This window comes from Lycorma delicatula, chromosome 13, assembly GCF_047948215.1.
Source record: "Lycorma delicatula isolate Av1 chromosome 13, ASM4794821v1, whole genome shotgun sequence".
Lineage (NCBI taxonomy): Eukaryota > Metazoa > Arthropoda > Insecta > Hemiptera > Fulgoridae > Lycorma > Lycorma delicatula.
In genome coordinates, this window is record NC_134467.1 from 21,853,843 (window position 1) to 21,879,180 (window position 25,338).

A 25,338-nucleotide genomic window follows, 5' to 3' on the forward strand; every position below is an offset into this window, starting at 1 on the left:
TGCTTCGTCACGGTTCGTGAACAAACTCTTCGTTATCGTTTATCTTCTGAAGCATTACATTACAGAATTGTGCTCGCACACTAGCATCGTTCGGTTTCAATTCCTGGACGATCTGCAACTTGTACGGATAGTATTGCAAATCCTTCATTAACATTCTTCGAACACTTGAACTATGCGATTGTAAAGATGCTGAGAGACGACGGATTGACCGATGTGGACTTCGTGTGACAGCATCTTGTAAAGCTTGAACATTCTGTGGTCTACGGACGGTTCGCTCATGGCCTGGAGGTTTCTTTTTCATTGCCGAACCGGTTTCCTCAAAATTAGATATCCGTGTTTTAATTGCACGTGCTGATGGGACACGGTCGTCCCGTCCCAGATTAAAATGAGGGAGAAATTCTCTACGCGCTCTCTCCATACTGTCATTGTTTTTGTAAAACGCTTTGATATCAATTGCACGTTGCGCACCACTCCAAGGATCCATGACAACTAAATGGCAGGTTAGGTTAGAGAGGCTGGCGCCACTTACCAATGGTACCAATCAACCACGGCTACCAACAAACTTTCAAAATTTCCCGTTTCTTTGAATCATCCTGTATTTCGATTAGTTTAGTTCGATTAATTCTTCGGATGACGATTGAATAGACACGAGGCTTATGATATGAGAAATATGAAACAAATAGTTTTATTGAAACGGTTTATAAATATTGCGTAAATACGGCATCGACGTTAGAGCTGTGTCTTATTGTAGAAACTGTACAGTTATTACTCATAATTAAATGTAGATCCTCGTATATATAAATTAATTTTTCAAATTGATAAATTAACTCAAGATGTAATAATAAAATAAATTACCTTACTTATATATGAGCAACCTTATAAATAGTACAATTGAATAATTTGGATAACTTTAAACCGAAAATAAAATTATAATCATTATATTAAAAAAAAAACCTCTCACTAAAAACTAACTTCATAGTGTGTTACATCGGCGCCCAAAACTTCCGTATCTTACTGAAAATACACTCTGATCAATTTCTCCTAACGCGCTAAAAGAAATATAACTTCGAAAATCAATTTGAGTATTTTTTTATGAATTTTACCAGCGGTTTTTCCTTCAGGTGAATGATCGCACAAATATTTTAATCTTTACAGAATGTATCACAAAGTTATCCCGAGGCATTCGTAACCTATTTTACTCGTAAAAATAATGGAAAAAGTTCATATAAACTTATGTCCTAAAATGCTTTGTTACGGCTAGTGAAAAAGTTTATAATAAGAGGTCTGTTTAGAAAATAACCGAACACATTTTTAATTACACTCTGACAGAGATATTTAGTGACGTGCGGTTGGTAGCATTGTATGCAGAATTAGTGATTTCTTGTGGTTTTTGATCTAAAAAATCTAAAAAGTAGGTCTCATATCATATTTTTATCTCTTTTTTTTCGTATTATTGAATTATTATCCATCGTAAAGATTATTTTTTTTAAATCAGAGGTCAATAATTAATAAATCAATATTTTCAATTAAAAACAAAAGGTATAAAAAAGAAGGAGATGAAGAAGTCTGATTCGAACCTTCCCCTTGTAAGATCCAAATATTTCATTTATTAAACTTTTATGTGGTTATAGCTCTGGAATCAATGAAAATAAGTACCATTTATGATATATCATTGAAAACCTGTCAATGAAAAAGTCCAAAATCCAAATTTTTTTTGAGTTTAGCTTTTTTGGACACTTTTGGTCCAGTCGATTGCAATCAAAAGGGGAGGTGCACAACTAGATGTTACAACAGTGCTAAATCCAAAATTTCAACATCCTACGGCTAATCGTTTTTGAGTTTTATACGTACGTACAGACGTCACGCCGAAATTAGTCAAACTGGATTCAGGGATGGTCAAAATGGATAGTTCCGTTCAAATCTGATAACCTAAATTTTTTACGATTACAATACTTCCTTTACTTTGTACAAGGAAGTAAAATTCTTTTCTACATTTTAGGTCCGGGGTCTATAATTTAAAAAAAATTGTAGACTTTCTTGATAGCTTTATAAATGAAGTATAAACTTTCACCTCGTTTCGCCTGTGGCATTTTATATCACTCATGCTTTGTACATCTTTAGTAATTCTACTTCCCAAATAACAAAATTCTTCTACCTCCATAATCTTTTCTATTCCTATTTTCACATTTAGTGGTCCATCTTCAATATATTAAAATTAAAAAATAAAATAAATATATGTATAATAAGTCGGATTCGAACCTATGTGTGTTTATGGTTACGTATCCGATCCGTTCTCAATCACACCACTACTACTTGACCGACATGAAACAGAATTAATATATAAACTAATATAAAATGCTGACATGGTATCACAAAAAAAAAATTTGATCCATGTAGTGTACACCACAATTCAATTTTGTAGCTGTCCACTTTATTAAAGAACTGGAGGATTGTATCTCGCTTTCAAATGAAATAAGTTTAAATGTGCAGAAAAAAATGTGTATATATAATTTAACAGGCTAAAAGTCATTTAACAGGCCATCGACACTAGACAGGAGTGGTTGAGGTCCAGGGGTCTGCAACTGTCTACGGAAAAATGCCGGTGTATTGCCTTTACGGGTAGAAGAGTGCTAGAACCGTTCAATATTTCCATCAACGGTCATGCTATAGAAGAAGCGAATAACATCAAGTACTTAGGAGTTATCCTCCAGAAAAACGGTAGATACACCGAACACATAGTCAATGTATGCAACAAGGCAGAAAGGATGATAAAAAGTCTAAACATCATTATGTCATCGCAGAATGCCCCTCGGGCCTCAAAGCGCCGTTTACTGGTGACCACCGTCGTGTCTTCGCTTATGTATGCCGTTCCGGCCTGGTGGCGCTCTATCGCCATCAGGCGCAACAAAGAGAGACTGGTGAGGACGCACAGGTGTGTGCTCCTAGGTGTTGTGTCCGCATACAGGACAGTGTCCTATGCCGCCCTGTGCGTGTTATCGGGTACACCTCCTATTGACCTAATCGCAAAAAAGAGGGTGGAGAGGGCACAAGGCAAGCCAGAACAAGAGGTCAGGGATGCCGTTTATAATATCTGGCAGGAAAGATGGTCGCAGGAAGGTGTGGGTCGATGGACGAGAATCCTCATCCCCAACACCAAGCCATGGTTGTCGAGAAGATTTGGTAAGGTTGATCATCACCTATCGCAGTTTTTTACAGGACATGTTCCTTCAATAACTACCTGCACAAAATAGGCAAGAGAGAAGAGCCAATTTGCAACTACTGCAACGAGATAGATGATGCTGAGCACACCTTTTTTGAGTGCAATAGGTGGGACACACTAGACATAGTAAGGCACTCACAGGTATAACTCCAGAGACAACAATAGACTACATGCTAAGAAGCGAGTCAAACTGAAATAATTTTGCTAGTTTTGTTAGACAAGTTGTTCTACAGAAATACTCCGATGACCGGCTCCGGTTGGCTAGAATAGGACTGGGTGGACAGCCTTGCTGGTGAGGTCCAGCATGCTGCGGTGTGTTGGCACTGATGAGCCACCAAGGACTCCACGGGTAACAGTCAGGCAACAGCACACTGAATACTGAAGGGACCCTGTACCGCGTCGCGGCGAACTGGGTCTGGCGTGGTGTAATAATGTGGTGCATTAGTATTGCCCTTTTGGGTCCCCAAGGGGCCAATATTGATAAAGAACTCTCAAAAAGAGCTAACCGGTAGGCCGACCTGCCTTGCCGGTATATAGCCGGTAGGTGGGGAGGCCTATTTGAGTTTAAAGACACTCCCCTGGGCGGCGTAATACCAACAAGTCGGTCCGGCCCAGGGGACCTGAGAGAAAAAAAAAAAAAAAAAAAGCTAAAAGTAGGTTATGTGGTGTCCACATCAGAATTTTTTATTATTAACATTTTTTTTTTATTTTTCTTTATCATTTAATAGGCCATTAAAATTAAAGTAGCTCTGGCACCAATATTGTATTCGGGAATATAATATTGAAATATTATATTCCAATATTATATTCAATATTTTTAAATAATTCACTTTTAATTTAATTTTGTTTTATTAGGGATCTGTTCTTTACAAATAAGTTTTTCCTAAATTTTTCCCAAAGAGTAAAGAAGTCCTAAAATAAAAAAAAATATAAAATAATAAATAAATAAAAACGTATTCAAAATTTGGAAATTTTGATGCTTAAATTCTAATTTGGTAATCATGACTAGCATAACCGGATAAATCATAAAATGCTTAGCCAGTTTTTTTCTATATTTAAAGCTACTTAACGGTAGCTTTAACTCATGAACAGTCTCTATATGTTAGAAAATATATGGCAATCATAAAGATATGCTGTTAGATTACTTGTTCACGAAACCGGTAATCGTGACCTTGAGGTTAAATTCATAATTTACATTTTTCTTGTTAATCTATTAAGCGAAAAATAACCTAAAAAATTTAATTTTTTAAACTGGTCGATCTCCCTGGCTGAGTGTAGCATCTCATCCTGTCATCCGGAGGTCTGAGGTTCGAATACCGGTCAGGTATAGCATTTTCGTACGCTATAAGATATTCATTTCCATAAATTAATTTAATAGGCATTAAAAAATAAATTATTAAATTAAATTAATCTTCTATATATATATATATATATATAAAAATGAATGTTTGACCGTCTGTATGTCTCTTATGCCTTCCTAAACCGTTCATGCGATAGCGATGAAACATTGGGGAATGGTTGGACGCATACCAGGGAAGGTTTCTGAATTAGTTTGGACCCGTTAGGTAGCGCTGAGGTCGAGATATTTCAAAAAATTGTATTTATGGTCCGATTTGGCTCATATTTAGAATATATATTAGTTACGTGAAAAGAAATATTTTTACAAAAAAAAAAAAAATGAACCAACTAGGTGGCGCTGGGGTCGAGATAATTAAGAAACAAACAGACTTTATTCTATAAATATATACAGAATGATTCAGAAGGATAGGGTAATACTTTGACAACTCATTCGAGAGGCTAAAAATAAGAAAAAAGTTCATATAAACATAGGTCCGAAAACGCTTCGTTAGCGAGTTATACAGGTCGAAAGATTTCGCCCGAGTTTCAGTTACTCCGGGTAAATTAAAGCTTTCTGAAATTCTGTGAAGGTCAATTAAGGGGCAAATTTTTGAGCTGGGAAATCGAAAAAATTGGTCCCAGAACTGTATCTCTCTTAGTTTCTAAGATATCCCATGTAAAACGCCAAAAATAGGGTCAAAAAACAATTTGTTTTTTTTTTACGTTTAACGTACAATAACTTTGTTAAAATGGCAATAAATCATACATTTTTAAACATAGATTGTAGAGAATTTAATTATAAGAAGATTGATGTAAATAATGTCAACAGAAAACAAATAAAATTTTAAACATGTCGACTCTTATTAACAACAAAACCGACGAAAACTTAGAAGAAAATGTTACAAAAAAAGAAACGTGAAATGTGTAGGAGCTCCATCAAGTTGTAATACATTTTACTTAGTTTTGGTAAGGGGATATTTTCCAGAAATATAATAAATTCATTACGTAAAAATTCCAGATAATTTCTCCCTGTGACACGATGTTGTAGTATGAAAGCACCAATTAATTGGTCATCTATGATACCACACCAAACATTCACTGAAAATCGTTGCTGGAAATTTTTTTCCACTGTAGCATGTGGGTTTTCTTCAGACTATCGATGCGTATTCCGTGTCTTGTTTATTCCGTTACGACTGAAAGTAGCTTCATGCAAAAATAGTATAAATGGAATTAACTGTCGATTCCTATTAACCCGTTGACAAAACTGCAGCCGGCTGGCGTAGTAACCAGGCTGGAGATGTTGCACTTTCTGAATATGAAAAGGATGCAATCCATTATTATTTAATGTCCTCCATACTCTACTTTGTGAAATATCGAGCCGTGTTACAATTAATCGTGTGCTCGTTGCCGGACTACGTTGAACCATCTGCAGAATGTTTTCACCTTCATCAGCGTGATTTGCTTGTCGTTCAGATGAAATATGAGCGCTGAGAAGTGTACCGTTCTCACGAAGATTATTAAAAATTCTAATAAATACTTTACGATTTGGTACAACACAACCAGGATACCTATGTCGATATTCCGTAACCGCTGCCGCAGCACTTCCATTGCAAAATCCATAGATGAAAAATCATGTCGGCATATTCGGCATTAGTGAAGATACGCGGCATTTTTCAAAACAAAACTAAACCGAATTTCACTTTTTTTAACAGACTTGTTTTTTTTTTGCACTGTAAAATGAATACAAAATTACACTTCTTAAGGGTTTTCTGAAATTTTTACGATAAGAATTCGACGTAATACTGCAAACACGATTGATCAGCGAAAGGTTATTTAAGACATTACCACAATTAACTGACAACAATGAGTAGTATTTAAACAAATTGTGATGAAAAAAATCAGTGTTGCCAACTTGTTTTCCGTAGGTCTAAAATTATTGTACCTAGTAGACACATCTGTTTTCTTTTTTTTGTAACATTTTCTTCTAAGTTTTCGTCGGTTTTGTTGTTAATAAAAGTCGACATGTTTAAAATTTTATTTCTTTTTTGTTGACATTATTTACATCAATCTTCTTATAATTAAATTCTCTACAATTTATGTTTAAAAAATGTATGATTTATTGCCAATTTAACAACGTTATTGTACGTCAAACGTAAATAAATGTGTTTTTTGACCCTGTTTTTAGGGTTTTACATGGTATATCTTAGAAACTAAGAGAGATACAGTTCTGAGACCTATTTATTTCAATTTCCCAGCTCAAAAACCATAAGAAACAATTGAATTTACCTCTTAATTGACCTTCCCAGAATTTCAGAAAGCATTAATTTATCCGGAGGAACTGTAACTCGAGCGAAATCTTTCACTCTGTATAACTCGGTAACGAAGCGTTTTCGGACCTATGTTTATATGAACATTTTTCTTATTTTTAGCCTCTAGAATGAGTTGCCAAAGTATTGCCCTATACTCCTGAATCACTCTGTATATACATATATATATATATACAATGTTTGTATGTGTCTGCTATAAACTAAAAAACTACTGGAACGATTTACGCGCGGAGAAAAAGGGAGAACGGAAGCACGGAAAAGGCAATAATGGGGTAAAAGGGGAACTGTAGGAAAATAGAAGAGGGAATTTGAGAAAGAGGAAATATGGGAACGGATATAGGGGGAAAAGAGAAAGGTTTAATTTTTTGAATGCCGTAATGTTCCGTTTTTTAATGTTTTATCGGACTTTCAATTGCGTTCATTTAATATATATATATATATATATATACTCAAATCAAGCAATAGCGAAGCATATGATCCCAATGGATAAAAGATAAAAGATAAAAGATAAAAGATTCATTGATAAATCGATGAATTTTAAAACAAATGAAAAACAAACAAAACAAATTGATGGAAAATTATTGATTGGTTATTACTAAATTCTATTAACCAATAAGATTTGAAAAAAAAACTATTACATAGACATCTTGTTAACTGAAATATTTCCAACCAATCGGCGGTTGTAACATTGTTATTGGGTTCTTTATTCTAAATTTCTATTGGTTGGTCAATTCGCCGAAAATAACCTTGAATGTGATTCGAAGTAAAAAAATAACCCTTTTACGCTAGATTTAGAAAAAAATTAAATAAACCAATAAAACTATTTATTACTATGACGTAATATTAGTTAATAACTTATGAATAATGAACTTGGAAATTGATTCTCGATTTTAATTATGCTTCCCTATTTTATAAAAACAAACTAACAAAATAATGCAGAACATTTCCGATTATTAATAATAAAAATTAAAACAGAGCCAAAAAAAAACAATTTTTTTTTTTTTTTTAGTGGTGGGAATAAATTTGTTAAAAACATTTTTTTTTCTAAAAAATTGTCATATATAAGTTAAGCTCAAAAAAATTTGCAAAAGTAAAATTTTCTCAAAATCTAACAAACATTCTAAGAAAGTTTAAAACAAGAAAAAATGAGTTTTCAAAAACGTTTTTCTGTATTTAAGGTCCGGATTCTATAATTAAAAAAAAGAAATCTGATTTGGACACCACATGATTTCCTTGTACGCCTATTAAATTACATATATATACATTTTTAAAAAAATGAAAATTAGATAAAATTTTATATCATTATTAATTAAATATATATAAATTTTATGTTTTTATTGAATTATTATTTATTGTTAAATTTTTTTATAATCAGATGTTAATAATTATTAATAAAACAATATATTTAAATTTAAAAATAGGAGATGAAGTCGGATTTGAACTGATGTGCCTTCCTCTTGTTTTTTGTCTTGCGACAAATAATGATAGGATAAATAAAAAGTATATAAAAAATAGGAAAAACTCTGTTATGTTTTAATCTTATTTATTCATCCTATAATTAAAGAGTCTGAATAAATTTACAAGTATATTTGCAAGTTTCAGAAAGTTTAATAAATCAATGATAAAAAAAATAGTTAAATCGGTACAGCGGTTCCTAAGTTTTATGAGCGATCTTTCCGATTTATTTGTAAATATTGTGTGGTACATTATTATTAATTTTTTATTTATTTTATTAATTAAATTTTTCGTGAAATATTCGATTTACTTTCATATTATATTTTCTCCTATCTTCGTAGAAGGTGCGCGTGGGTAAATTTATCCCGTCACCTTTTTTTTATTTTTCTCTCATTTTTTTCTCTCTCTTTCTTTTATGAGAGTGACGGACGATATGTACATAATTAAGAGCTAAACTCAAAAAATTAATTAAAAGAAATTACTATTAAATCCAAATTCTCAAACACATGAAATATTTTAATATATTTTTTTATTATTTGTTTATATTTTTTAAGGAATTTAAATATTTTTTATTTAAATTTATTTTGTTAAAAAAATTTTTATGTAAAATTGTGAAACATTTTTATTGCCCTAATTTATAAAAGAATTTAAAAAATGTTGTTTTACATTATATTTGAATTCGGAATTATCACCTTAAAGTATTTTTATTAAGGAATTCTTTTATATGTATATTCTACTCTACTAAAGGGCTATTTGTATGTGTGTCGGTCTGTGTATGCGTCTCCCTTCGCTTATCACCGGAATGAACCGATCATTAGCGGAAAATCCCGAATCGTTTGTATAAATTTCTAGAATTAAATTTCTAATTTAACTTCGTAATATCAATTTTAATCATTCAAAAAAAAAAGTATTTTTACATAAGAGGTAATCAATTTTGGACATCTAATAATTCCGTTCCGAGACGCCGCCCGCCAGGGCAACCCACGCCTCTGAAGCTAGTATATATATATAGTTCAGTACAAGCCTAAACTTAGATCGGATAATACGACAACTTTGCGTGCTTTTTTTTAAATATATACAGTGTTTAAAAGAAAAGGTGACCCCGACCACTCAGTAGTGTTTACAAAATGCATAATGGGTGTAAGATGGATAAAAAGTAATGTGGAAGATATTAGTCACCTGGAGCTGAAATGTAACAATTGAAGAACATAAGAAAGAAGCCGTAATAAAAAAGGGAGTCCAACAAGGATGTTCCCTATCTCCGTTACTTTTTAATCTTTACATGGAACTAGCAGTTAATGATGTTAAAGAACAATTTAGATTCGGAGTAACAGTACAAGGTGAAAAGATAAAGATGCTACGATTTGCTGATGATATAGTAATTCTAGCCGAGAGTAAAAAGGATTTAGAAGAAACAATGAACGGCATAGATGAAGTCCTACGCAAGAACTATCGCGTGAAAATAAACAAGAACAAAACAAAAGTAATGAAATGTAGTAGAAATAACAAAGACGGACCACTGAATGTGAAAATAGTAGGAGAAAAGATTACGGAGGTAGAAGAATTTTGTTATTTGGAAAGTACAATTACTAAAGATGGACGAAGCAGGAGCGATATAAAATGCCGAATAGCACAAGCTAAACGAGCCTTCAGTAAGAAATATAATTTGGTTACATCAAAAATTAATTTAAATGTCAGGAAAAGATTTTTGAAAGTGTATGTTTGGAGTGTCGCTTTATATGGAAGTGAAACTTGGACGATCGGAGTATCTGAGAAGAAAAGATTAGAAGCTTTTGAAATGTGGTGCTATAGGAGAATGTTAAAAATCAGATGAGTGGATAAAGTGACAAATGAAGAGGTATTGCGGCAGATAGATGAAGAAAGAAGCATTTGGAAAAATATAGTTAAAAGAAGAGACAGACTTATAGGCCACATACTAAGGCATCCTGGAATAGTCGCTTTAATATTGGAAGGACAGGTAGAAGGGAAAAATTTTGTAGGCAGGCCACGTTTGGAATATGTAAAACAAATTGTTAGGGATGTAGGATGTAGAGGGTATACTGAAATGAAACGACTAGCACTAGATAAGGAATCTTGGAGAGCTGCATCAAACCAGTCAAATGACTGAAGACAAAAAAAAAAGGAGCTGAAATGGGGAAGACTGTTTATCGTCTGCACATTTGAATATTGCTAATCTGTACGAGCATTTGTTTTTGAACACGGTTGTGTAATCATGTTTAGTTGTTTCTTAAAATGTGGTTAACTATTAAAAAATGTTTATTCGTAATGGAAACTTATTTTTAAAGACGAAATCTCATGTTATGTGTCGGTAAAATTTCAGGGAGAAATTTGAAAAGGAAGTACCAGTGAAAATCTTTGAAAATTAATTAAAAAGTTGTGTGAAACAGGTTTGTTGTTAGAATAAAAAAGTGCCGGATACAGGTCACTGTAATGATGCAGATCGTTTTGGTGGTTATTAAAGCGGTAGTTACAAGATCTCCTCATAAATATTTGCAGGAAAAGCCGAGAAAAGAACATTTTACTAGGTTCAGCTCATATTGTAGTGTGGAAAATGCGAAAATGTTATCCGTATCAAATTCAGGTTTTCCGTGAACTGACTAATGCTGATTGTGCTAAAAGGATTCACTATTTTCAGTGGTTCAAGAGTATCATTAGAGGCAACATTTGCAATTTAGGTTAAGTATTTTTGATAGATGAAGCTTGGTTTCATCTTGGAGGATATTAGTTAGAACTACCGGACCTGTGGTACTAAAACCTACCCATTTTCTTTGAATTTCCTCTACACCCACAAAAAATAGGAAACCGGTGTACGATTTTAAGGCGATGAATAATATGATTCTAGTTTTGTGGAAAAGTTGTGGATGCTGCCGTCTACCAAGAAATTATCCTATAGTTCATAACCTTACTGCTATAGATTGAGCGTGACTGCTAGTTGCAAGAGGTCACTTGGCATACAGCTCTCTCTATTATGATGATGCTACAGAATCTTTTCGGTGGAAGAAGGATGGTGGCCACAAGAACTCCTGATGTGACTAGTTCAGATTTCTTTCTGTGGTATCACTTAAAAGAAATTATCTATAGAAGTAATCCACAAACCCTTTAGGAATTAAAAACAAGCATTACCGATGATATCCAGGAAATATACAGGATATAAGTAACAAGAGTAACCAGGAACATGGTCAAACAAGTTGAGAAATGCATAGAAATGGATGGACATAATTTTCATTACTTATAATTTTCATCATAATTCTGTAAATTATTACGTATGTGTTTGCCAATAAATTATTATTTATAGACTAAACTAAGTTATGAGATTCTTTACTGGTAAATATCTGGTACTTTAATCTGTCTTTCTTTTTCTTGTTTAGCCTCCGGTAATTACTTTTCAGATAATACTTCATGGGAGGCAGCTCCCATGACTAGGATGCATGGGCATGCTCACCCACAAGAATGGGCATGTCTGTGTATTTACGATGATGTCAAGGGAGACCTTCAAGGTATGAGCGGGAGGGCGCGCTGTGAAGGCCATATGGAATATATGTCCGGAACATCAGGATAGGGCCGGGAAGGGCAGCTCCTACATTGAGGGGTATCTGGGCTTTCCCGAATGGGAGGTTCGGTTATCTCGGAGATATGTAGGAGACCCCGATGGGTGAGTTCCACAGTGGACGAAGACAGGACGGGTGGGGGTAATCATCCGCCATTACATGCGGGGCCGACTAACGAGATGCCTAACGGCGATTCCTGGTTGCCCCTGTATGTTAAAAGATGGAAAAAAATAAAAATAAAAAAAATACTTCAGAGGATGATATGTATGAGTATAAATGAAGTGTAGTCTTGTACAGTCTCAAGTCGATAGTTTCTGAGATGTGTAGTTAATTGAAATCCAACCACCGAAGAACACCGGTATCCATGATCTAGTATTCAAATCCGTGTAGAAATAAGTGACTTTCCTTATGATCTTCCTTTCCTGTTTCTTTATTTCTTCTATTTCGGTTTTTGTATTTAAGGTCAACGTTTCACTGGGATATACTGCTGCGGATTTAATAACTGTGTTGTAATGCCGGATTTTCGTTTGGAGCGAGTGGGATTTCTTGTTGTAGTGATTTTGCACAAAACCTAGAGCTTTCCTGACCTTCTGGAGATGGTCCAATTGACTTGGTTTCTCAGAGCTGTTCGGCGATATACATTTTCCAAGGTACTTAAAGCGAGGGACTTTATTTATTACTCCATATTTTGTGTTTAAATATGGGATTTATATTCTGGAGGAGATAAATACTGTTTTTCAAACGAAATTAGTAGTTCCACTTTTCCTGCACATTCCTTGAGTGTTTCTGTTTGTTTTATCACAGTCTGTTCGTCTTCCACAAGAATTGCCAAACCGTAAGGGAGACTTAAATTTAATTTCAGGAATCCCAATGAAATCGGTTTCCAGTATTTTTGTTGTTTGAATGTATCGTCCCATTTTTTCATCAATTTGTCTCTTCACTTTCTCTTCCTGTTTAGCCTCCGGTAACTACCGTTCAGATAATACTTCAGAGGATGATATGTATGAGTGTAAATGAAGTGTAGTCTTGTACATTCTCAGTTCGACCATTTCTGAGATTTGTGGTTAATTGAAACCCAACCACCAAAGAACACCGGTATCCACGATCTAGTCTTCAAATTCGTTAAAAGTAACTACCTGTACTAAGATTTGAATGCTGGAACTCTCGACTTCAAAATCAGCTGATTTGCGATGACACATTCACCACTAGACTAACCCGGTAGATTTGGTTCTGGGGTCTGAGGGATGTGAAACACGAAATAAAAGAAGTTATATTAGTATCGTATCTAGCTAAATAGTAAATTGAATGGTAAAGTTGTGGAAATTAAAAAAAAAATCCTAAATAAAATAATTAATAAAAAACAAAAAACCCATATACTAATTCTACATATCTTTTTCTTTTTCCTGTTTAGCCTCCGGTAACTACCGTTTTAGATTTCTTCAGAGGATGAATGAGGATGATATGTATGAGTGTAAATGAAGTGTAGTCTTGTACATTCTCAGTTCGAACATTTCTGAGATGTGTGGTTAATTGAATCCCAACCACCAAAGAACACCGTTATCAACGATCTAGTCTTCAAATTCGTTAAAAGTAACTACCTGTACTAAGATTTGAATGCTGGAACTCTCGACTTCAAAATCAGCTGATTTGCGATGACACATTCACCACTAGACTAACCCGGTAGATTTGGTTCTGGGGTCTGAGGGATGTGAAACACGAAATAAAAGAAGTTATATTAGTATCGTATCTAGCTAAATAGTAAATTGAATGGTAAAGTTGTGGAAATTAAAAAAAAAATCCTAAATAAAATAATTAATAAAAAACAAAAAACCCATATACTAATTCTACATATCTTTTTCTTTTTCCTGTTTAGCCTCCGGTAACTACCGTTTTAGATTTCTTCAGAGGATGAATGAGGATGATATGTATGAGTGTAAATGAAGTGTAGTCTTGTACATTCTCAGTTCGAACATTTCTGAGATGTGTGGTTAATTGAATCCCAACCACCAAAGAACACCGTTATCCACGATCTAGTCTTCAAATTCGTTAAAAGTAACTACCTGTACTAAGATTTGAATGCTGGAACTCTCGACTTCAAAATCAGCTGATTTGCGATGACACATTCACCACTAGACTAACCCGGTAGATTTGGTTCTGGGGTCTGAGGGATGTGAAACACGAAATAAAAGAAGTTATATTAGTATCGTATCTAGCTAAATAGTAAATTGAATGGTAAAGTTGTGGAAATTAAAAAAAAAATCCTAAATAAAATAATTAATAAAAAACAAAAAACCCATATACTAATTCTACATATCTTTTTCTTTTTCCTGTTTAGCCTCCGGTAACTACCGTTTTAGATTTCTTCAGAGGATGAATGAGGATGATATGTATGAGTGTAAATGAAGTGTAGTCTTGTACATTCTCAGTTCGAACATTTCTGAGATGTGTGGTTAATTGAATCCCAACCACCAAAGAACACCGGTATCCACGATCTAGTCTTCAAATTCGTTAAAAGTAACTACCTGTACTAAGATTTGAATGCTGGAACTCTCGACTTCGAAATCAGCTGATTTGCGATGACACATTCACCACTAGACTAACCCGGTAGATTTGGTTCTGGGGTCTGAGGGATGTGAAACACGAAATAAAAGAAGTTATATTAGTATCGTATCTAGCTAAATAGTAAATTGAATGGTAAAGTTGTGGAAATTAAAAAAAAAATCCTAAATAAAATAATTAATAAAAAACAAAAAACCCATATACTAATTCTACATATCTTTTTCTTTTTCCTGTTTAGCCTCCGGTAACTACCGTTTTAGATTTCTTCAGAGGATGAATGAGGATGATATGTATGAGTGTAAATGAAGTGTAGTCTTGTACATTCTCAGTTCGAACATTTCTGAGATGTGTGGTTAATTGAATCCCAACCACCAAAGAACACCGTTATCCACGATCTAGTCTTCAAATTCGTTAAAAGTAACTACCTGTACTAAGATTTGAATGCTGGAACTCTCGACTTCAAAATCAGCTGATTTGCGATGACACATTCACCACTAGACTAACCCGGTAGATTTGGTTCTGGGGTCTGAGGGATGTGAAACACGAAATAAAAGAAGTTATATTAGTATCGTATCTAGCTAAATAGTAAATTGAATGGTAAAGTTGTGGAAATTAAAAAAAAAATCCTAAATAAAATAATTAATAAAAAACAAAAAACCCATATACTAATTCTACATATCTTTTTCTTTTTCCTGTTTAGCCTCCGGTAACTACCGTTTTAGATTTCTTCAGAGGATGAATGAGGATGATATGTATGAGTGTAAATGAAGTGTAGTCTTGTACATTCTCAGTTCGAACATTTCTGAGATGTGTGGTTAATTGAATCCCAACCACCAAAGAACACCGGTATCCACGATCTAGTCTTCAAATTCGTTAAAAGTAACTACCTGTACTAAGATTTGAATGCTGGAACTCTCGACTTCGAAATCAGCTGATTTGCGATGACACATTCACCACTAGACTAACCCGGTAGATTTGGTTCTGGGGTCTGAGGGATGTGAAACACGAAATAAAAGAAGTTATATTAGTATCGTATCTAGCTAAATAGTAAATTGAATGGTAAAGTTGTGGAAATTAAAAAAAAAATCCTAAATAAAATAATTAATAAAAAACAAAAAACCCATATACTAATTCTACATATCTTTTTCTTTTTCCTGTTTAGCCTCCGGTAACTACCGTTTTAGATTTCTTCAGAGGATGAATGAGGATGATATGTATGAGTGTAAATGAAGTGTAGTCTTGTACATTCTCAGTTCGAACATTTCTGAGATGTGTGGTTAATTGAATCCCAACCACCAAAGAACACCGTTATCCACGATCTAGTCTTCAAATTCGTTAAAAGTAACTACCTGTACTAAGATTTGAATGCTGGAACTCTCGACTTCAAAATCAGCTGATTTGCGATGACACATTCACCACTAGACTAACCCGGTAGATTTGGTTCTGGGGTCTGAGGGATGTGAAACACGAAATAAAAGAAGTTATATTAGTATCGTATCTAGCTAAATAGTAAATTGAATGGTAAAGTTGTGGAAATTAAAAAAAAAATCCTAAATAAAATAATTAATAAAAAACAAAAAACCCATATACTAATTCTACATATCTTTTTCTTTTTCCTGTTTAGCCTCCGGTAACTACCGTTTTAGATTTCTTCAGAGGATGAATGAGGATGATATGTATGAGTGTAAATGAAGTGTAGTCTTGTACATTCTCAGTTCGAACATTTCTGAGATGTGTGGTTAATTGAATCCCAACCACCAAAGAACACCGTTATCCACGATCTAGTCTTCAAATTCGTTAAAAGTAACTACCTGTACTAAGATTTGAATGCTGGAACTCTCGACTTCAAAATCAGCTGATTTGCGATGACACATTCACCACTAGACTAACCCGGTAGATTTGGTTCTGGGGTCTGAGGGATGTGAAACACGAAATAAAAGAAGTTATATTAGTATCGTATCTAGCTAAATAGTAAATTGAATGGTAAAGTTGTGGAAATTAAAAAAAAAATCCTAAATAAAATAATTAATAAAAAACAAAAAACCCATATACTAATTCTACATATCTTTTTCTTTTTCCTGTTTTGCCTCCGGTAACTACCGTTTTAGATTTCTTCAGAGGATGAATGAGGATGATATGTATGAGTGTAAATGAAGTGTAGTCTTGTACATTCTCAGTTCGAACATTTCTGAGATGTGTGGTTAATTGAATCCCAACCACCAAAGAACACCGTTATCCACGATCTAGTCTTCAAATTCGTTAAAAGTAACTACCTGTACTAAGATTTGAATGCTGGAACTCTCGACTTCAAAATCAGCTGATTTGCGATGACACATTCACCACTAGACTAACCCGGTAGATTTGGTTCTGGGGTCTGAGGGATGTGAAACACGAAATAAAAGAAGTTATATTAGTATCGTATCTAGCTAAATAGTAAATTGAATGGTAAAGTTGTGGAAATTAAAAAAAAAATCCTAAATAAAATAATTAATAAAAAACAAAAAACCCATATACTAATTCTACATATCTTTTTCTTTTTCCTGTTTAGCCTCCGGTAACTACCGTTTTAGATTTCTTCAGAGGATGAATGAGGATGATATGTATGAGTGTAAATGAAGTGTAGTCTTGTACATTCTCAGTTCGAACATTTCTGAGATGTGTGGTTAATTGAATCCCAACCACCAAAGAACACCGTTATCCACGATCTAGTCTTCAAATTCGTTAAAAGTAACTACCTGTACTAAGATTTGAATGCTGGAACTCTCGACTTCAAAATCAGCTGATTTGCGATGATACATTCACCACTAGACTAACCCGGTAGATTTGGTTCTGGGGTCTGAGGGATGTGAAACACGAAATAAAAGAAGTTATATTAGTATCGTATCTAGCTAAATAGTAAATTGAATGGTAAAGTTGTGGAAATTAAAAAAAAAATCCTAAATAAAATAATTAATAAAAAACAAAAAACCCATATACTAATTCTACATATCTTTTTCTTTTTCCTGTTTAGCCTCCGGTAACTACCGTTTTAGATTTCTTCAGAGGATGAATGAGGATGATATGTATGAGTGTAAATGAAGTGTAGTCTTGTACATTCTCAGTTCGAACATTTCTGAGATGTGTGGTTAATTGAATCCCAACCACCAAAGAACACCGTTATCCACGATCTAGTCTTCAAATTCGTTAAAAGTAACTACCTGTACTAAGATTTGAATGCTGGAACTCTCGACTTCAAAATCAGCGGATTTGCGATGACACATTCACCACTAGACTAACCCGGTAGATTTGGTTCTGGGGTCTGAGGGATGTGAAACACGAAATAAAAGAAGTTATATTAGTATCGTATCTAGCTAAATAGTAAATTGAATGGTAAAGTTGTGGAAATTAAAAAAAAAATCCTAAATAAAATAATTAATAAAAAACAAAAAACCCATATACTAATTCTACATATCTTTTTCTTTTTCCTGTTTAGCCTCCGGTAACTACCGTTTTAGATTTCTTCAGAGGATGAATGAGGATGATATGTATGAGTGTAAATGAAGTGTAGTCTTGTACATTCTCAGTTCGAACATTTCTGAGATGTGTGGTTAATTGAATCCCAACCACCAAAGAACACCGGTATCCACGATCTAGTCTTCAAATTCGTTAAAAGTAACTACCTGTACTAAGATTTGAATGCTGGAACTCTCGACTTCGAAATCAGCTGATTTGCGATGACACATTCACCACTAGACTAACCCGGTAGATTTGGTTCTGGGGTCTGAGGGATGTGAAACACGAAATAAAAGAAGTTATATTAGTATCGTATCTAGCTAAATAGTAAATTGAATGGTAAAGTTGTGGAAATTAAAAAAAAAATCCTAAATAAAATAATTAATAAAAAACAAAAAACCCATATACTAATTCTACATATCTTTTTCTTTTTCCTGTTTAGCCTCCGGTAACTACCGTTTTAGATTTCTTCAGAGGATGAATGAGGATGATATGTATGAGTGTAAATGAAGTGTAGTCTTGTACATTCTCAGTTCGAACATTTCTGAGATGTGTGGTTAATTGAATCCCAACCACCAAAGAACACCGTTATCCACGATCTAGTCTTCAAATTCGTTAAAAGTAACTACCTGTACTAAGATTTGAATGCTGGAACTCTCGACTTCAAAATCAGCTGATTTGCGATGACACATTCACCACTAGACTAACCCGGTAGATTTGGTTCTGGGGTCTGAGGGATGTGAAACACGAAATAAAAGAAGTTATATTAGTATCGTATCTAGCTAAATAGTAAATTGAATGGTAAAGTTGTGGAAATTAAAAAAAAAATCCTAAATAAAATAATTAATAAAAAACAAAAAACCCATATACTAATTCTACATATCTTTTTCTTTTTCCTGTTTAGCCTCCGGTAACTACCGTTTTAGATTTCTTCAGAGGATGAATGAGGATGATATGTATGAGTGTAAATGAAGTGTAGTCTTGTACATTCTCAGTTCGAACATTTCTGAGATGTGTGGTTAATTGAATCCCAACCACCAAAGAACACCGTTATCCACGATCTAGTCTTCAAATTCGTTAAAAGTAACTACCTGTACTAAGATTTGAATGCTGGAACTCTCGACTTCAAAATCAGCTGATTTGCGATGACACATTCACCACTAGACTAACCCGGTAGATTTGGTTCTGGGGTCTGAGGGATGTGAAACACGAAATAAAAGAAGTTATATTAGTATCGTATCTAGCTAAATAGTAAATTGAATGGTAAAGTTGTGGAAATTAAAAAAAAAATCCTAAATAAAATAATTAATAAAAAACAAAAAACCCATATACTAATTCTACATATCTTTTTCTTTTTCCTGTTTAGCCTCCGGTAACTACCGTTTTAGATTTCTTCAGAGGATGAATGAGGATGATATGTATGAGTGTAAATGAAGTGTAGTCTTGTACATTCTCAGTTCGAACATTTCTGAGATGTGTGGTTAATTGAAACCCGTTCACCAAAGAACACCGGTATCCACGATCTAGTATTCAAATCCGTATAAAATTAACTGCCTTTACTAGGACTTGAACGCTGGAACTCTCGACTTCCAAATCAGTTGATTTGGGAAGACGCGTTCACCACTAGACCAACTCAGTGGGTCTGGTACTTTAACATATATATATATATATATATATATATATATATATATATATATATAAATGAACGTTTATTTGTCCCGAATGTGTTCCTATACCATTCGTCTGATTGCGATGAATCTTTGATGAGTTGTTGTGCGCACGTCCGAGAAGGTTTCTGAATTAGTTTGGATCCGCTAGATGGCGCTAGGGTTTATATTTACGAAACAAACAAATATACAAAGAGATTATATATCTCTTTATATATTTAACCCATCCGAACAAGGTACATAGTACAAAATTTAATTTTTTTTAAATTCGCCCGGAAAATCTCGAAAGCAAAAAAGTACCTAAGCAAAAAGAAAAAAAACCTGAAAATCTTGCAGGTATTTAAGCTCTGAAACATTTTCTTAAATAGTCAGAAAAAGAACTGTGACTAAGTGAATTACTGAATAAAGTGTAAAAAATAACGAATTTGTAGATTTTTTAAAATTCGACCTTGAAAAAGATGAAGAAACGTAATAATTTTTGAATAGTGATTGCAAATTTTCCCCATTTCCGACTATACTGAACAAGATATTCAGCATCTTTATTTAATCTCGATCTTTTAAGGGGTATAACCATATGCAACGAGACAGCTCAAACAACATAGCTACTACCATTTTTACTGTATATGTGACGCTATTGGCTGTACCTCCCGTTACATGACTAAAAAAACATAAAATAAAAAAATGACCGTGAGGCAAACACAAGTAATAATATAGAGCAGGCCATTCCGCGACAGGAATGCTAGTAATGATATAATAAATTTCTAGTTCAGAAGTTCTTTATTATAGTTTATTCATTCATAGTGTTCTACCATTAACCAGGTCCTGTCATGGCTGCTGGTCTCCATCTTGTTCTATCCTTTGGTAACCTCTGTTTCACTGTATTTTCCTTTTTCCATTCATCAATTGAAATCTCTTCCTTCCTCTTTCTTTCCTTTCATATACGAAGCCTTCTATCGTCCTCCACTAATAAAACCTTCTTCTCATATCATTTTCTAGCCAGTTCCTTTCCATATATTCAATCGCATTTACAATTTTCCTGTTCTTTCCGATTTTCCTAATACTTTTTTATTTGTTACACGGCCTTACCATCTGACATTTATCATTCTGCGCCACATCCACATCTCAAAAGCCTCAATTTGTTTTCTGTTTGCCTTTCTCGTCCATGTTTTAGCTCCAAACAGCATCGAACTCCAAATTAAACATTTCATTAAGCTCTTCCTTTGTGTTAAATCTTTCCTTCTTATTAAATATTTCTTATAAATATTTCTTGATATTCTTGTTTTAATTTCTACTGTGCAAGTCAAATCATCACTTATAAAGTTCCCTAAGTACTGAAATTTCTTAGTACTAAATTTCATCGTACTCTAAAACATCCTTTCCTTTGTTAATCTCATTCCTCTTCTCTTTTCCATGTAATACTTTATCTTCTTTTTGTTTAGCCTCATATCCTGACTTTCTCAACTTTCTTTTAAGTCATCAAACATTTCATTTAGTTTACTTGGACTTTCCACCAGTACCGTCATCAGAAAAACGTATACATTCTATACTTCTTTTCCCGATGTTTATTCCTCTTTCTTATTGAAACAGATACAAATAGTTCCATTAGGTTTTTGTAGTTAAAGATAATGAAAGCTTTTTTTTAATAAATTTCAGTATTCTCTTTTGTAGATTTTAAAGTAAATCAATAATATCACTAAAACATCTAACCCAACTTTAAGGTAGATTTCATAAGAAAGCTACCTATTATAATGGGTAACATGATACGACTTCCGGAAAATTTCAACATATCTTTGCGTTTTACATCCCCAGACCATACCATAAAACCACCGTCAGTTCAAAAGATTATATATATATATTTCACTTACTTGTGGACACGATAACTACCGTAATTTTGCGCCAATCACTTTCAAATTGATACATAAAAAAATATAACGACTCAAAATCTCGGTCGAGTTTTTTAATGGGCAAATTCGGACCATGGGGGTGGAAATGGGAGGGTTTTTTTCTAAAAAACAAAAAATCGCTATAATTTTTGTATCAAGTAAAATATCGAATTCGTTTAAAGTTTTTAATATTCTTTGGATAAGGGCCTAGAATTTATCCTGGTAAAGTATTTTGATATCACCAACCATTGGCCCAAGAGGTGGAATAAATGGGGTTTCGAAGACAAAAAATCATACCTACCTTAATAAGCATAGTATAGAATCTGTTTAAGGTGATCGTTAGTCCTCTAAATATTACCTAAAACTTTGAAACAAAATTTGATATTACGAACCCTTACGGCAAGGGATGACCAAAATTTTACTAGAATTGTAAGATTTGTCTTGTCGTATGCTAAATATGTGAAACTTTTTTTCACATACAACTGTTGTCGTATTGAGTAAATTTGAAGTTTTTCATAACTTTAAGGATTCTTTTTTATTACCTATTAACACCGGCGAAATCTACTTCTGGCGTATCGAAAGGGATTTTTTTTGTGTTTAGTCTCCGGAACCACCGTAGGGTATTACTTCAGAGGATGATATGTATGAATGTAAATGAGATGAGTATGAATTATTTTAGATCCGCTAGGTGGCACTGGGGTCGAGATATTTTGAAAAATTGTATTAATGGTCCAATTTGGTTCGTGTTCATAATACATATTAGTTACGTGAAAAAAGATATTTTTACCAAAAACGGATGCGCTAGGTGGTGTTGCGGTGAGATATTTCCAAAAATTCTAATATGGTCCAATTTGGCTCATATTCAGAATATATATTAGTTACATGAAAAGAAAAATTTTTGCAAAAACTATACCTGTTAGGTGGCGCTGGCATCGAGATATTTGTGAAAAAAAAAGAAATTAACAATTGACTCTTCTTCTATCTACAGAGTGATTCAGGATGATAAAGCAATACTATGACAACTCATACTAGAGGCTAAAAATAAGAAAAAAGTTCATATAAACATAGGTCCGAAAACGCTTCGTTACCGAGTTATACAGAGTGAAAGATTTCGCACGAGTTTCAGTTCCTGCGGGTAAATTAAGGCTTTCTGAAATTCTGAGAAGGTAAATTAAGGGGCAAATTCAATTGTTTCTTATGGTTTTTGAGGTGGGAAATCGAAAAAATAGGTCTCAGAACTGTATCTCTCTTAGTTTATAAGATATCACGTGTAAAATGCCAAAAATAGGGGAAAAACACATTTTTTTTACCTTTGACGTACAATAACGTTGTTAAATTGGCAATAAATCATACATTTTTTAAACATAAATTGTAGAGAATTTAATTATAAGAAGGTTGATGTAAATAATGTCAACAGAAAACAAATAAAATGTTAAACATGTCGACTCTTATTAACAACATAACCGACGAAAACTTAGAAGAAAATGTTACAAAAAAGAAAACACATGTGTCTAGTAGGTACAATAATTTTAGACCTACGTTATTGTAGGTCAAACGTAAAAAAAAAGTGTTTTTTGACCCTATTTTTGGCATTTCTGATTATGTTTTACAGACATTAGAAAATTTTTACTTCCTTGTACAAAGAAAAGGAAGTGCTGCAATCGCTAAATATCTCGGTTTTCAGATTTCAACGGAAATATCCATTTTGAACATCCATCAATCTATTTTGACTACTTTCCCGTGACGTCTGTATGCACGTACGTATCTCGCATAACTCAAAAACAATTAACCGTAGAATGTTAAAAAATCATAGATTTAGGAGTTTCTTTCTTTTTCCTGTTTTTTCTGCCTCCGATAATTATCTTTCAGATAATACTTCAAAGGATGATATGTATGAGTATAAATGAAGTGTAGTCTTGTAAAGTCTTAGATCGACCGTTCCTGAAATGTGTAGTTAATTGAAACCCAACCACCAAAGAATACCGGAATCTACGATCTAGTATTCAAATCCGTGTAAAAGTAACTGCCTTTACTAGGATTTGAAATTTATAACTTGTGACTGTAAAATCAGCTGATTTGCGATGACGAGTTAACCACTAGGCTAACCCGGTTAGTTATCTACCCCGAATTATAATGCCATAAATAGATATGCTATGAAAAAGTACGTAATGAGTAGAGATAAAGCTATCATAAACTTAAATAGTTTTGAAAATATAAATATATAATATATATATGGTTTTCAATGAAAATAATTATATCAATACACGTGAAACGAGACTGCTTTTCAACTTATTCATTTAAATAATCGTCGATCTTTTATTCGGAAGATCAGAAAATCAGGTCAAAGAAGAAAGAAAACCAAAAAGAAGAAGAAAAAAAAGAATCACAAAGCTATTTATCACCACAGAGTAAATAGCTTTACTCCGGCCGACCGAGCTCAGCCGGGATGTTGCACAAATGACAGCTAGAGTGAAGAAATACCTCCTAACGTCATTTTAATAGTCACATAACTTTCTTTTCTAAGTTAAAATTTACTTCAGTTAGTACATGTGACCTCCTCCGCAGACGGGAGCGTTGTTTCCTCCAAACACTAGGGTCCCGAAAGGCGTATTCCTGTTAATCCAAGAGGCGCTAGCACCGAAAGGACTTCAATGAAGGAGAATTTCGCCGGGAGTATTAGGGTCGTATGCGCCTAGTCTCCCACGATCAGACCCAGTTAATTAATTCGCATTGGTCTAAAGGACCAAAACGCAAAAACCGTCTCGGTTCATAAATAAAACATAAAACTCTATAACCGCCACAAAATAAATAATTACCCGATCGATAAAAAAAAGACATAGCAGCAAAGGATATTTGTCCAGGTTCTGCGATTAGCAGGGAGATAATAAACTCCCTCTACCGTTCCGTTTCGTTCCTGTTCAGAAGGTTCGAATTCCTGTTTAGCAAAGTATTTTCATATGCTATACAAAATCTCCATAGCTTATTCCTACGTACTACTTTAGTGATTTACACGTTAAATATATTAAAATTTTACTGATTTATTGTTAAGTTATTTAATTTTTATGTTTACTGACTGAAAATAAAAATCTGATGTGGACACCACACTTTCTTATAGGATTTTCTTATAGGCCTATTAAATTACTTATAAACATTTTTTTTTTTAAATGAAAAGTACATAAAATTTTATTCCATTAATAATTTCTGATATTTTTTTCTTTTTTTTTATTGTTATAATTGAATTATTATTTATAGTAATATTTTTTTTACAATCGGAGGTTAATAATTGTAAATAAATCAATATATTTAAATTTAAAAAAAAAAGTTAAAAAAAGGAGATAAGTCTGTTTCGAACTGATGTACCTTGTAAGGTCCAAATATTTCATTAATTAAGATTTTATTTTGGTATAACTATAGAACCAATGAAAATAAGTACCACTTATAAAGAGCCCTCAATGAGGGCTTATTACTGCAGTTAAGAAAAAGTCAATAATCAAAAAAAAAAAAAATGGATTTTGGACTATTTTGGACACTTATGGTTCAGTCGATTGCATTCAAAAGGGGAGGTGCACAATTAGATGTTACACAGTTCTAAATTCATTTCAGATTTGAATATTAGATCGTGGATACCGGTGTTCTTTAGTGGTTGGGTTTCAATTAACACACACCTCAGGAATAGTCGAACTGAGACTGTACAAGACTACACTTCATTTATACTCATACATATCATCCTTTGAAGTATTATCTGAAAGGTAATTATCGGAGGCAGGAAAAACAGGAAAAAGAAAGAAAGTCCTAAATCCATGATTTTTTAACATTCTACGGTTAATT